This window comes from Aedes aegypti, chromosome 3 (genome assembly GCF_002204515.2).
Source record: "Aedes aegypti strain LVP_AGWG chromosome 3, AaegL5.0 Primary Assembly, whole genome shotgun sequence".
Classification (NCBI taxonomy): domain Eukaryota; kingdom Metazoa; phylum Arthropoda; class Insecta; order Diptera; family Culicidae; genus Aedes; species Aedes aegypti.
The window spans coordinates 353,158,965-353,172,122 of record NC_035109.1 but is presented as its reverse complement, the minus strand read 5'-3'; the positions used below and the strand labels follow the sequence as shown (position 1 = coordinate 353,172,122).

At 37.3% G+C, this 13,158-nt stretch overlaps 1 long non-coding RNA gene across 1 annotated transcript; it reads right to left on the bottom strand.

Moving 5' to 3' along the window:
- Positions 1 to 513: 513 nt before the first annotated feature.
- Positions 514 to 1,366, bottom strand: LOC110679344. The gene is made up of 2 exons (XR_002502411.1): positions 1,105 to 1,366; positions 514 to 1,030 (listed from the first exon to the last, which is right to left on the bottom strand). It is a non-coding gene; the product is annotated as an uncharacterized LOC110679344 (long non-coding RNA).
- Between the last annotated feature and the right edge of the window lie 11,792 nt (positions 1,367 to 13,158).

Sequence of the window (13,158 nt, the reverse complement as noted above, 5' to 3'; positions counted from 1 at the left end):
ACGCCTCTTTAGTGGTTTGCCAATTTCAAATAATGATTTGACTTTTCTATTTATGATTTTTATGAGCCGGCCGGAATTGAAATCGTAGTGCCCGGAATATGAGGCAAAAGTACGAAGCGTCCGGAATAAGAATCATGAAAAGTCCTCACATTTCTATTTATTTAAATTTATTCATGTAGCGGAATCAAAATCTTTGTCCACCATTCGAAAGTTAAGTGTATTGAAGGCTCGATAGCCGAGGAATCATACAGATTGTTTTATTTTATTCTTCCTGATGGGTTGACTTCATTGACTTCATTGAGGCCTTAAGTGTCCGTAATATGAATCAAAACGGTATTTATTAACAACAATTATTTGGACTTCCTATTATATAACGTGTTACTGGCGGGTCAGAAGGACCCGTTTGTATCTCTGTATGCCGGCAAGCTAGGGCCTGTGTCTTTTCTCTCAGAGTCGGCGTACTTGGCTATTCAGGAGTTCTTTCCTTCTTAAATAATCTGAATGAAGTGGAAATTATCATTTAACCTTTTATTTCCTAACTTACATGCATGTGTGTCTGTATAGTGTGTCGTTGGGCCGGCCTTTTGGTGATGATGCGCTGCTCTCGATGGGGTCTGCCACATGAGGGGGATTACGTGTTGCTGGGAATGGAGACTAGGTGTATTCCACTCAAATCGGCAGGAAAGTCCTGCTGGGGTGGTTTTCCGCGACGCTTTGGATGGTTGGTCCCAATAACATGCAGAGAGGGATTCAACGTGCCTGGTAGACGCAGAAGACGTCGTGAACTTGCTTCTGAGGATGGCCTGATCGTCACACAATGGCTTGGGGGTTATCTGCCACAACTGCCTGGTATATCCTTACAATCCGGCGATCTGTGTCTATGGGCGTTCTCCAAAGGATCAAGGATTAATCCGACCTCTAAAACCCACAGATTTCGCGAGCTGGAGTCTCCGGCGAGATTTGGCCCGTAGATAACCAATTCGCTCTGGTACTTCACGTGGTCGTGGGTGAGAACTTGCACCCTTGGGTCCTGATAGGAACAATAATTCCACAATACGGCTTCATTAGAGGGTACCTGGGCTATTTTAGTTTGTATGTTCATACCTGATTCGCTTTCAGTAGACTCTAAGTCAAAATTCCACTATATCACGGCTTTGATTTTATCGTAACGAAATAGATTCCGACTCGCTCAAGAGGTAAAGTGGAAAGAATCTTTGGCTTATCAAGCAATAGCCAGGTACCTCTCATTTACCCCAATTCAGCATGTTTTTCTCTTTCTCTCTCCTTGGTCCCTTTAATTGTATGTGGCAGCCCGTTTTGCTGTTTAGCAGTGAGTACGAGGGGTATAGTGTTATGTATGAGTGTTTTAACAAATTTTGTTCCCTAGATTCGTCTTTTTAAACTTTTGAGTGTGCATGCTTTTAAGTTATTTATTTATTACTACTTTTCAATGTATTTTGAATTAATTTTAAACATTTATTTTACTATTACTATACTATTAAGTATTAAATTATAAGATAAACACCTATTTACACAGCAAACATGGGATTTAAGGTCTTGACGGTAACAAACGTTCACTTATAGTAGAAGATTTATTAGAATGAAAAAAAGTTGTAGATACGGATGAAAGTCGCCCAGGAAAGGTTCGTTAAATATTACTTATAGTAGAGCGGTCCAAAGGTTGTAGAAAGGTTAAATACAGTTTTAAAGAGCCTTCAATATGTGCCATTCGGGGAAGATGAATAAAAGTGAATGAAATAGATGAACAAAATATTTTTCAGCTTCATATTCAGCTTTTAATGCGTCTCTAAATACGAGCATTGACTAAGCTTCCCTTCATAATAATGTTCAGCTTTGACCATGTTCATCCTTACGCACCATCAACCAGCTAATGTTCAGCTAATAATCTTTCTGTTCAGCATTCATTGTTACTTGGGAAGGTCAGCATCGTTAAATCACTAATGGAAGATGAAACATTTGTAACACTAAATAAATTGTAATACTGAAATACTTTGCCTTTGCTTTTTGAGTATCCTAGAATGGAACAATGATGATAACATAAGATAATACAAATTCGGGATTCCGCAGAAGCCGCAGAACCCACAAAATTTACCCTTGGGCCTTGGTCGTGAAAATCACGAAATCTCTTGAAAATTGGGTTACGCATTTTTGTTTAATTAAATTTGATAATTTTGCTGCGAATTTCCAATGGATTAAAGAATGATGACGATGATGAGTCCTTAAGGCTTGATAGCCCATTAACGATTTCGGCAATAATGATGACATAAAAGCAGTATCAGTATCAAATGATTCCGAATACTTTTTCCTTTGATCTCACCCTCCAGTTGATGTATTCATGTCGACAATGTTTTGATTTTTTTTTTCATTCAATGAATTTTTTTTTTCATTCATAAGATGATTTTTTTTTTGATGAATTCAATATTTTTCATTAAAAACAACACAGTTCGAACGAAAACTGTTAAATTATGGTGGATTGAATGTAACAAAAGGTATCCATTATATATGATAGATATATAAGCTCGATCTTAAAATAACATTGCTGCTGGTTTGAAAATGAGCTTTGAATAGCTCCCAAACAGAAAAAAATAGTGCTCGGGAATCGAACTCTCTACTTCTTGAGCGATAGCTACATGCCCGATGTCTCTCTCAGCTGTTTCACCATCTTTTCAATTTGTCAATTTGCATGCCTGATAAAAATAGTTATTAGCAAAGTGCATAATACTTCCATTGCTCACAAGTTATTTTTTTATGGTTTAGAGGAGTATTGTATTTTTCCATATAAGAGAAATAATGAATTTTGTATGGGTACTGCACTGTCTATAACTGTCCCATAAGGATTTTAGAACCAACACCTTTATTCATCGTAGCATGTACGGTTTAGTGTATACTTTACTGTGTATTTCAAAATTTACATACTTTGTTAAAAAATGTTGCGCAAAAACATGAGCTTGGTGCAGTCCCATATTGAATAATAAAGAGATAACAGTATGAAATTTGAAAAGGATAACTATATGAACTTTCAACCCAAATAGCAACTGCAAAACGAGAATTGTATATAGGGAGACTTACGGCCTCGGCTCCATTCGGCTATTATCGGCAATCAAATTTCAAACGCCAAATTCACAGTATTATTCTATCAAAACACGTTAATGAAAACATTTAGATGATTCTTTGTTCTGTCCGCTTCCCACTGACGAGATTTCCGAGACAAAACAAACAATACCGCCAGAGATGTCATCAATTCAAATGAACACGCCTCAAAATGCGACTGATTTGGAGCTGCCGAAGTGATTCACAAGCAGTTCTTATGGGAAAGTTGCCGAACAGAATGAGGCTGCCGACAATAATCACACTGACAAGAGATGTTCGCAGCGTTATAAAAACGTTTCCAAAAGCATTTTGACAAGTCTGTCGGTGTGAATCGATAGAGGATTGAGCAACGCATAAATGTAAACAGACAAACACGGAATTTATCTGCTGATGTCCGAGAATATTACAAAAGAAGCGCGGCATCGGCTTAGACTGCCGAGAATACGTAAGTTCCCCTATTTTTGCTGATCAATAAAAGCAAAATGATTAATATGTGCGGTGGTGCTAAATGAATAGGGCGTGCAGAAATGTGCTAGAAAGTTATGAAAATTTGTATGAGAAAACAAACTTCAAACTTTGAGCACTATTTTTCCAATGCCTACTTATTCCATATGGGACAGTTATGCATTTACGGGCAGTGCACATGTGTTGAAAAAATGGATTCAACCTGAATTGAATCGTACAATCAACCAAATTATATATGAAATGAAAGTTTTATCTTTTTTATCATTCATGGTGATTAGCATAGCATAGCATAGACTGACTGTACCTGTCAATGGTTGCTACTCCGTGATTGATCGGAACTGGTAAGAATTGCACTACGATCCAAATGAGTAAGGGATGGGAGTTTCCGCTTACTCTCGAAGTGCAATTTTAGCAGATCTAATATTATTGATCAATAACGGCGCCGGCCAAGTCCTTACAGTCAGTTGGGATGGGGAAGGAATGTTAGGGTGTAATGATTGTTGCTTCTAGAGACCGAGAATACCTCTGCATCTCCACAATCACCACGAGAAGGGTGTTTATTAGTGAGGGAGGAAAAGATCTGGGAGTCACCTCTGGTCGGTGATGCGATCCATGGACAAGGGGGAAATATACGACTTGTATTTAAAGCTAGTTTTGTATTTTTGTCTCGAGAAGTTTTTGGAAAAAATACGTCAACATCTATAATGTCGAACAATTTAAAAGACGTTTTTATTAATGACGAAAACTGAAAATTACATGTATATATTTTAACTTATATGAAACAGGAATAATGCCGACACTTGTAGTGACGAACAATACATAGTTTGTTTGAAAATTACATATGAGTATTACTGTGCATTTTGTCTCGATATGGTAGAAGTTTTAGAAAATACGTCAACATTCACAATGTCGAACAATTCAAAAGATAATTTTTAATAATGTCAAAAAGAGAAAAATATATGTATATTCAAATTGTATAAGAAAAAAGCATAATGCCGACACCTATAGTGACAAACCATACAAAGTTTGTTTTAATATTACATAAAAGTTACGCTTTCAAGAAAATATGTGTTATCATAAGCATGAAACGAACTCACCAGTTGGTAATCCATTCTCGACTGAACACAAAACTGACACTGACAGCAAAACTTCTTGGCGTCCCGAAAATAAACCGTCTTGTTTGGGCCTTCCCAAATACGTACCCAGCAAGACGCTCCAAAACAAGGGAAAAAAATTCTCCGGCAACGAAAACACGCGCGAATCCGTCAGCAAAATCAATCGGACGACGCAAAACCGAACTGTCCTGCTTGGGCTTCACGAAGCACTCTCTTTTTTATCATTCATGGTGATTAAATCGTAAAAAAGTTTAGTAATAAAAACTTTATATTTCGTGTAAACATCGATTAAACCAGTGTTTTATACAACTTTGGGGACCAGTAGCTAAAAATTGTGACATTTATGAGAACGGCATCAGATTCAGCAACTTCAGTGACTTCAAGTGTATCTGATACGTATGAATTAGCGGATATGTGTGGGTGTAACGATAATATCAGGTTGGGTGTAACGATAATAATGTTGATTTAGTTAGTTTTAGTATTGTTTTTACGTTAAAGTGTGTAATAGTGATGTATGCTGACGACTTCAAATGCTTCGTGTGGTGACATATCCTGTAGATTGCTGCGTCTACAAATGGATATCGACCGTCTACTGGACTGGTGCAAGGAAAATGATATGGAGGTGAACATTAGAAAAACGTAATTCTCGCGGTTACAATCAACGTTCGCTTTTGAATACACTATGGGCGATAGCGTGTTGGAGAGAGTTGCATATGTTAAATATTTAGGAATTACGATCGATGCTAAGCTCAGATTCTCGCAACATATATCATCCGTGACAGCAAAGGCATTTGTAGTTCTGGATATTACCAGACGCAATACTCAAGCGTTTCGCGATATATACTTCCTCAAATCATTGTATGTATCTCTTGTACGCAGGGGCCCAGATAGCCGTAGCGGTAAACGCGCAGCTATTCAGAAAGACCAAGCTGAGGGTCGTGGGTTCGAATCCCATCGGTCGAGGATCTTTCCGGGTTGGAAATTTTCTCGACTTCCCAGGGCATAGAGTACCTTCGTACCTGCCACACGATATACACATGCAAAAATGGTCATTGGCATAGTAAGCTCTCAGTTAATAACTGTGGAAGTGCTCATAAGAACACTGCTGAGAAGCAGGCTCTGTCCCATTGGGGACGTAATGCCAGAAAGAAGAAGAAGAAGAAGAAGAATCTCTTGTACGCAGTATATTGGAATACGGCGTCACCGTCTGGGCACCTTACCATACTGTTCAAATCGCTCGCCTAGAACGCGTACAGAAAACTTTCGTCCGATTTGCACTTCGTTATCTCTCATGGCGTAACAATCACCATCTCCCTCCTTATGATCAGTGTTGTGCCCTCATAAAGTTTCCTACACTACAGAATCGACAAGAACTTCTTCAACGATTGCTGATATTCGACCTGCTCAACAACAACCTTGACTGCTCCGATCTCTTGGAAAGGCTACGCTTCAATGCACCGGGAAGGTCGACGAGAAGATTAGATTTCTTCAGAAGGGCTACGCATCTCACCCACACTCTTAAAAATAATGAAAATTACTCTGGACGTAATTCTGGTTATGACTGAATGACACATGATGTAAGTGATGGAATGACACAAAAACGTGTCCTTGAAGATGTATTGAACAAAAAATGTAATTTTACATGTAAAAGGACACGAAAACGATGCAACTGTGATCGACATTTCTCGAATCAGACACTAACGTTTTTGAAATTGGACATAAATTTACGTCATTCGGCTCGCTTCTTTTATGTGCATCCCGAAAGACGTAAATCACATTATTTTTTGGTACTGTGCAGTATGGGCAGAATAACCCTCTAAATATGTGTTGTCAACGTTTTAATGAAGTGTACCACTCGTTTGACTTTAATTTGTCCAAAAATGTGTTTAGATTAAGAATTAGCGCATAAGCTATAGCCTGTACGATAGTTAGTTTTATCGAAGACTTTTACAAATAAATAAATCAATAAATAACATTTTGATTCAAATGCCCAACACTGTGTTCAACTTGTTCATATTCCGAACACCTTGATTCAAATTTCGAACAGCACAAAAAAATGGCATTCAAATGAATAATTTCGCAAATAAATTTATCTGAGCTAGTTTTACTGACCTTGAAGTAAAGAATCATTGCTAAATCCAAACTATAAAATAGATAGGAAGACGTTAAAATTCAGTTCAAAACGACTGCCATTTCCTGGCTATTTTGGTGACACATATTTCAGTGAACCAGTTCAACCAAATCGTCATACAAAAACAGAGTGTTCGGTATATGAGTCTGTTCGGAATATGAGACAAAACGGTACTAGAGGAACATAATTTGATCCTTGAGATTAATAAAGTTTAATCCTTTTGAATAGGCGGCGTCCACAAATTAAGTAACGCTCTAGGGAGAGGGGGGAGCTCAAGCGTTACGACTCATACAAAATTAGGAAAATTTTTATACAAAAAGCGTTACGAAAGGGGGGGGGCGGTCGAACATTTTCAATTTTAGCGTTACGTATTATGGCGAAGTAGGCCGTCAGTGAAATTTGAACGCGTCGGAGATGATTGTTGCTAATTTATCTAACGCTTTGAATCGAAGAAAATCAGTTTGTTTTGCACTGACACAGCTGAAAAAGTATCAGCATACTTTATGCACGTCAGCGCGCTGCCAAAACGAATGACGGGCTACTTAGCCTTAAATGGACGCTGCCTTAGTGGAATTAGCAACACTCATACAATACTAATGAAGCTATGAATCCATCGAGTTATCCATGATTTAAATTTATGTTTCCACAATCAGGGTCTTCTTGTAGTTTCGACAAACTTTTTGTTTTTCAGCATCTTCAGCACTTTAGCTAGCTTGGAACTGGACCACTCCGAATTGCCAGGTGTTTATGCACAATATTTTTCTTCTTTTGAGTTCTATTAGTTGAAGCATTAGCCTTAGAATGCAAATGTCGCGACTGTTCGTGTGACCAACATCTAGCCACGTTCTGACAGCGTGAGTACCGTCAAATTGTCAAAACAATTAGTTTAATCAAAATAAATCATTCTATACAACATGACACTAAATAAACAATCAAAAACTTCAATAGTAAGTATTAATAAAATAATTCGTGCACGGTGCACGCGACCAAATTTCGTTAGTCTGCATTGAACATTTATGAATATTGAAAGAGTTTTTGACAGTTCACTTTATTACTCACTTAGCAAAGAAAAAATGAGAAAAGAAATGATATACCTTTAAAAATACTACAGGGTGTCCGCAAATTATCCGAACAGCAAAATACTGGGAAAATGATCTCGCATTGAAAACAATGAAAAATCAATGTCCATGTACCTTTATTAATACATCTTTATGTTAACACAAAATACAGCTTTAAAAATTTCGAAATGATTGCTTGTTACTGAGGCAGCCAAATTAAAATTTTTTGGAGACGTTTTTCCTGAGGGCCGCTAGTCATAATCTCTAGTATGACTAGCGGGTTATCCCTAAAACCTGAAAGAGATGAATCCAATTGTTCTATTATGATTTGAAGTAATCTACAGGTTAGTGGCTTAGAGTTAGACTGGAAATAGATAATTGTACGGTTCAAATCCAGTGAGTTCTATGGACATTTCTCTTCCGTCATAAAGCTCGAAAAACAGCTCCCTCTAAGACACCTCAATACATTTCGGTTGGTTTTGAAATTATTTGAAATCGGAAATGTATCAAACTTACTTGAATGTAATGAACCAATGTTTAAAACCAAGCAAGAATATTGAATTTACTATGCTTGATTGTATACACCCTGTAGTAAACTAAAAAGTTACTAGTAAATTACTAATAATATGTAGAACAGACAGGTTTATTTCATTCACGGCTTGTTCAATGTTTTTTTTTTTCAATTTCAGTTTTGGATTCGGTCATTCCCTTCAGCAATCCCTCAGGGGAGAACTGAATACGAATGTTTCGTGCCTATACTCGGATAGCTCATGCTTTGCTAAATTACACCAGTGATTTAATACTATGTAAACATACTTCCTCACAACTGTACATAATCGTTTATGCAAATACGCCCGAAGCCGTTTGCCATCGCGCAGAATGGGGGATAATCGAGTGGAAAACCTTGTCCAAACAGTAACATAAAATTGAATCCCCTGTCGAAACCCAAACACCAACAGGTGCAAAGGCTTGAGATTTGCGAGCCCATGGCAGAGGTGCACAAGACGCTGAACAAGGCGAAGGGACTATGTGGAACGCTGGTTCACCTTTCACAACCACTTCCTGTTCCGATTTTGATATGCAAAAACACTACTCGACACCTAAAATCTGTAATTAACCGACGATCATTAGCAAAACAAATTCCTTGAGCCGGCTGGTTTTTTTTCTCTGGGAGTCACGATTAGCTATCCTCACACCAAATCGTTTGCTAAATATAATAAGGCTCGAGTTTTGCGCCCTCTGTTGTTTTGTTGCCCCGAATCATATCGCGGCTCACGATCAACGATGGGTGGGAAATGTGCGAGAATTATTGGGTTTTCTCATGTCAGCAGCATAACTAGTAGTGATGGCGATGATGATGGTTCGTCTTTTCGATCCGGGTGGTAAAACAAGCTGCTGGGAGATGAATTGCCAGTATCAGTTTTTTTTTATTTACGATTAATAAAGAAAGGACCGACCGAAGGTTCCCATAACCCTCACCAGGAGAATGGAGTATTCGCGTTTCACTTACCACTATATTTGGTACCTTGTTTCATATAACAATCGATCAGCTCACTCGGTTCAACGGGTATCAGCAATACGCATGATTTTATGAGATTTAACAAGAAGATAATGCTGATGACACACGTTGATTGCAAAGAAAAGAGTCCTTTTACTTCGAAAGAAGGGTTTTCATCCACCCGCATTGCGTAACATCGTCATTGATAGTGATTGGGCTGCATTTTTTATGTTTTTCTAGTCTGTAGGTATGCATATACAGTGAAACCTCCATGAGTCGATATTAAAGGGACCATCAACTCATGGAAATATCGAGTCATGGAACACCAATCCTTTGGAAAGCTGTTTCAAGGGACCATCATAGTAACCATGAAATTTTGTTTCTAGTATGATTCCGTGAGTCGATATCGATTCATGGAACATCGACTCATGAAGGTTCTGCTGTAGTCAGTTTTTGGTCGATTTGATAGTTTCATCTATATGATTACAACAATTTTTTACATCAAAATCAGACTTTTGCAAGGATTTTACCAGACATCATTTAAAGGTTTTATCAATATACTGAAGTGGATCTTGTGAGGAATCAGCCAAAAGCCCGATATGAAACTTAAAAGGTTATGTTATTTCAAATTAATTCATCCAGGAATTCTTCGAGAAGTTTAAGGAAAGTTTGTTAGCTCCGTATATTCGTCTGAGTTTCCTTTCTGGGATTCCTCTTAATTCTGCACTATATATTTTCTTTAGATTGTTCAATGAGTTTCTATAATAAACATTCCAATAATTCTCGAAATCATTCTTGACAATTACTCAAATTTCTACATCTAGCTTTCAACAATATATGAAGATATTGTTCGACCTTAAAATTGTTTCAAAAGTTTATCCTCGATTTCACCCGATTGTATAGATTATTTACAAATATTTAACAAATAACTTTTTTCAAGACACCTTCATGAATTCATCTTTGGAATTCTGACATTTTTTATTTTTAAATACAAGAAATATCTTGATTAAATGTTTCAGTAATTCTTGCTAACAGTATGCTATAAAGTTTATAGGGATTCCGTCAAGTATTAATATAATATGCCATATTTGGGAATTTATCACCATATAATTCAGGAAATTTATTTATGCAATCCCTTTGACCTTAAACGGATAATCCATAGGAATTTCATTTTTTAAGACCCATGTAAATCCCAAATCTTAAATAAAATGTAAACCCCAAATCTTAAATGTTTTTTTTTTCAGTTTTTGACTTTTGTGCCTTTTTTACTTGGGCCTTAAGCTTTTGTTCTTTGAAAAATTAGTCCAGTTTATTACTATACAACATTTTGGACTCCTGGATTTTTCACCTTAATCACATGATGAACCGTCCCCTACGGATGATATCAAACGAGTTTGAAACCCTTGTATTTTGTTCCCACGGTTGCAAAATTCTTAATAATATAGTAGTTCAACGTCTCGCCAACCGCGGAAATGAAAACACAAATTACCAACATCCTATTTGTTGGCTTAACCACAGCGCATCCAACGATTTGTCTATCCCAGGTCAACGATCTACCATTGCCATATCCTTTTTCCCGAAAAAAAATGTACCACATTCAAACGAAAAGGAAAAATAGACGCTCTACCAGCAAGCTGACGTTTCCTGGATTTCGATTTCATTGGAACTGCCAGATTGTTGACTTTTTCAAGGGTCAGCTATATGCTGAGAACATCCTTCAAACCGCAGACGAGAAAGGGTTCATACATCAACATGAAAAATGGTTTTCGCTCCCACGCAATCACTCTTCGCAGTATTTGTCCCGAAACCGCGTCGCACTGCAGTCGTCCTCCTCGATGATGACGATCGTTTGCATCCTAATAAATAAACCTTCGCGCATATGCTGCGCGCTAACGAATAGATGGTGTGGTATCTCAAGCTTCTTCTCTTCGATCAGGGTTACCATATTTGCTCTCACCATAGAAAGTTTACTTTTTCAACAAAAGAGTACTAAAAAGTACACATAGCCTATACCGAAAAGATTAAAAATTCACTTTTTATCAATGTGTTTGTTTCAATTATCTTGTTTTGGACATTCTTACTTCTTTTATTCCATTCTTGAGTCGTTGGTCGATGGAATGTTCTGTTGACGACTAAAAATTTGCACGTTTCACTAACTACGATTTGTTTCACCTAAATGCATAATTAGTCGGAAGCAGCACGTGTCCAAAAATACTGATTGCTAATGGAACCGGCCCTAGATAGATCTATTTCATTTCAAATTTCATCATTTTGAAAAACCAGCTCCAGTTTTCTTTAAGGTGAAGATGCATCGAATTTAAACCTCGAAATTTCAAGAGCACTAATCTAAAGAACCAGACAACAGTTTGTACTGAAAATTTAAATCGCTGCCCGACCAGAACCACATAACAAAATTATAACACATTCCTATCAGCAGCTGTTAAAAATAACAGATGTTGATAAAATTTTGTTATCGAGATGGCTTCGTTCTCAACTTGATATATTTAGTAACACATGTATAACAACATTTGTTATATTTTTGACATCGCATTTATAAGTTTGTTGCAAATAACATCCGATGTCATAAACAGTAACATAGTTTGCAATATTTTTGTTATTTTTTAACATCCTTGCAACACATTCTGTTATTATTTTGATATAATTGTAACAGGGTTTGTTATATTTTAGTTTAATTAGGTGCAAATTTTGTTAGAATTTTTGTTATTTTAACTACTTACGGTACATGTTTTATAACAACTGGTGATATAAAAAAATCATATCAGGGGAACACATTCTGTTATAATCTTGTTTCTCCCGTCTAGTCGGGTGGTGGTGAGCAATCTTTCAAATTTTCAGCGCGAACACTTTTCAGGTTCTCTCGATTTGTGGTCTTGAAAATTCGAGGTTTGGCTTCAATGGATCTTCAGCTTAAATGCGTACATCTGGTAACCCTATCCTCGATACCTTCCTCCAACAAGAGAAAGGGTTAAGGTTCACGTATGTCAAGAATCCTTTTCATATGTTTACTTTCCGTTTTTGGTGGTCCAGACCCGGTTGCGTATAGTTGGGAAAAGTTATGCATTTTTTTACTTTCTACTTCGATCAAGACAGTAACGCATCACGCATCGCAGCACTTTAGTGAAAGGAACAAGGGTTCTGGTTGTGACGAAAATGGTTTGCCTCATCCTTCGCGGAGGAGAAGCTGGTGTGTCATCATCGCTGACTGTCTGACATGGGAAAATTTTCAACGGAACACCTGCAACATATTGAATCGCAGCCCGAAAAGGGATGAATCTGGTTCCTTGAAATTGAAAATTGTGTTTAATTATGTTCCACCATCGATGGGAATATTGTCTGCTTACTTTAGTGGCTTGTGCACGTTATTGCTGGGCGAGCGATTGGATCAGTATCCCAGCCAATTCGGTTGGATTCTGAAAAAGGATGGCAAACTTGAGATGGGATAGACTTAGAAGACAGCAAAATTGATATGCTGCTGGTGGGTGAAAACCTGGATAAATTTGGTTTGTTTGCATTGAAATAGATTTGTTTGTTTATGCTGGTGTCGTTTTTCACTTTCAGTTATTGTTGACGTTGAAGCGAAAGTCTTGGAGGTTCGATGGGTTTTTGTGAGGTGAATGAACTGCTGAGTTAATTTCTTCGTAATTCAGATACATACATTTGACATGACATAAATAATGATGACATCCTCCTACATTCAAAATTACCTTTTCAAAAAGTTTACTGATGGAGGAAAGCAAGCAGATTGGACGATAGTTGGAA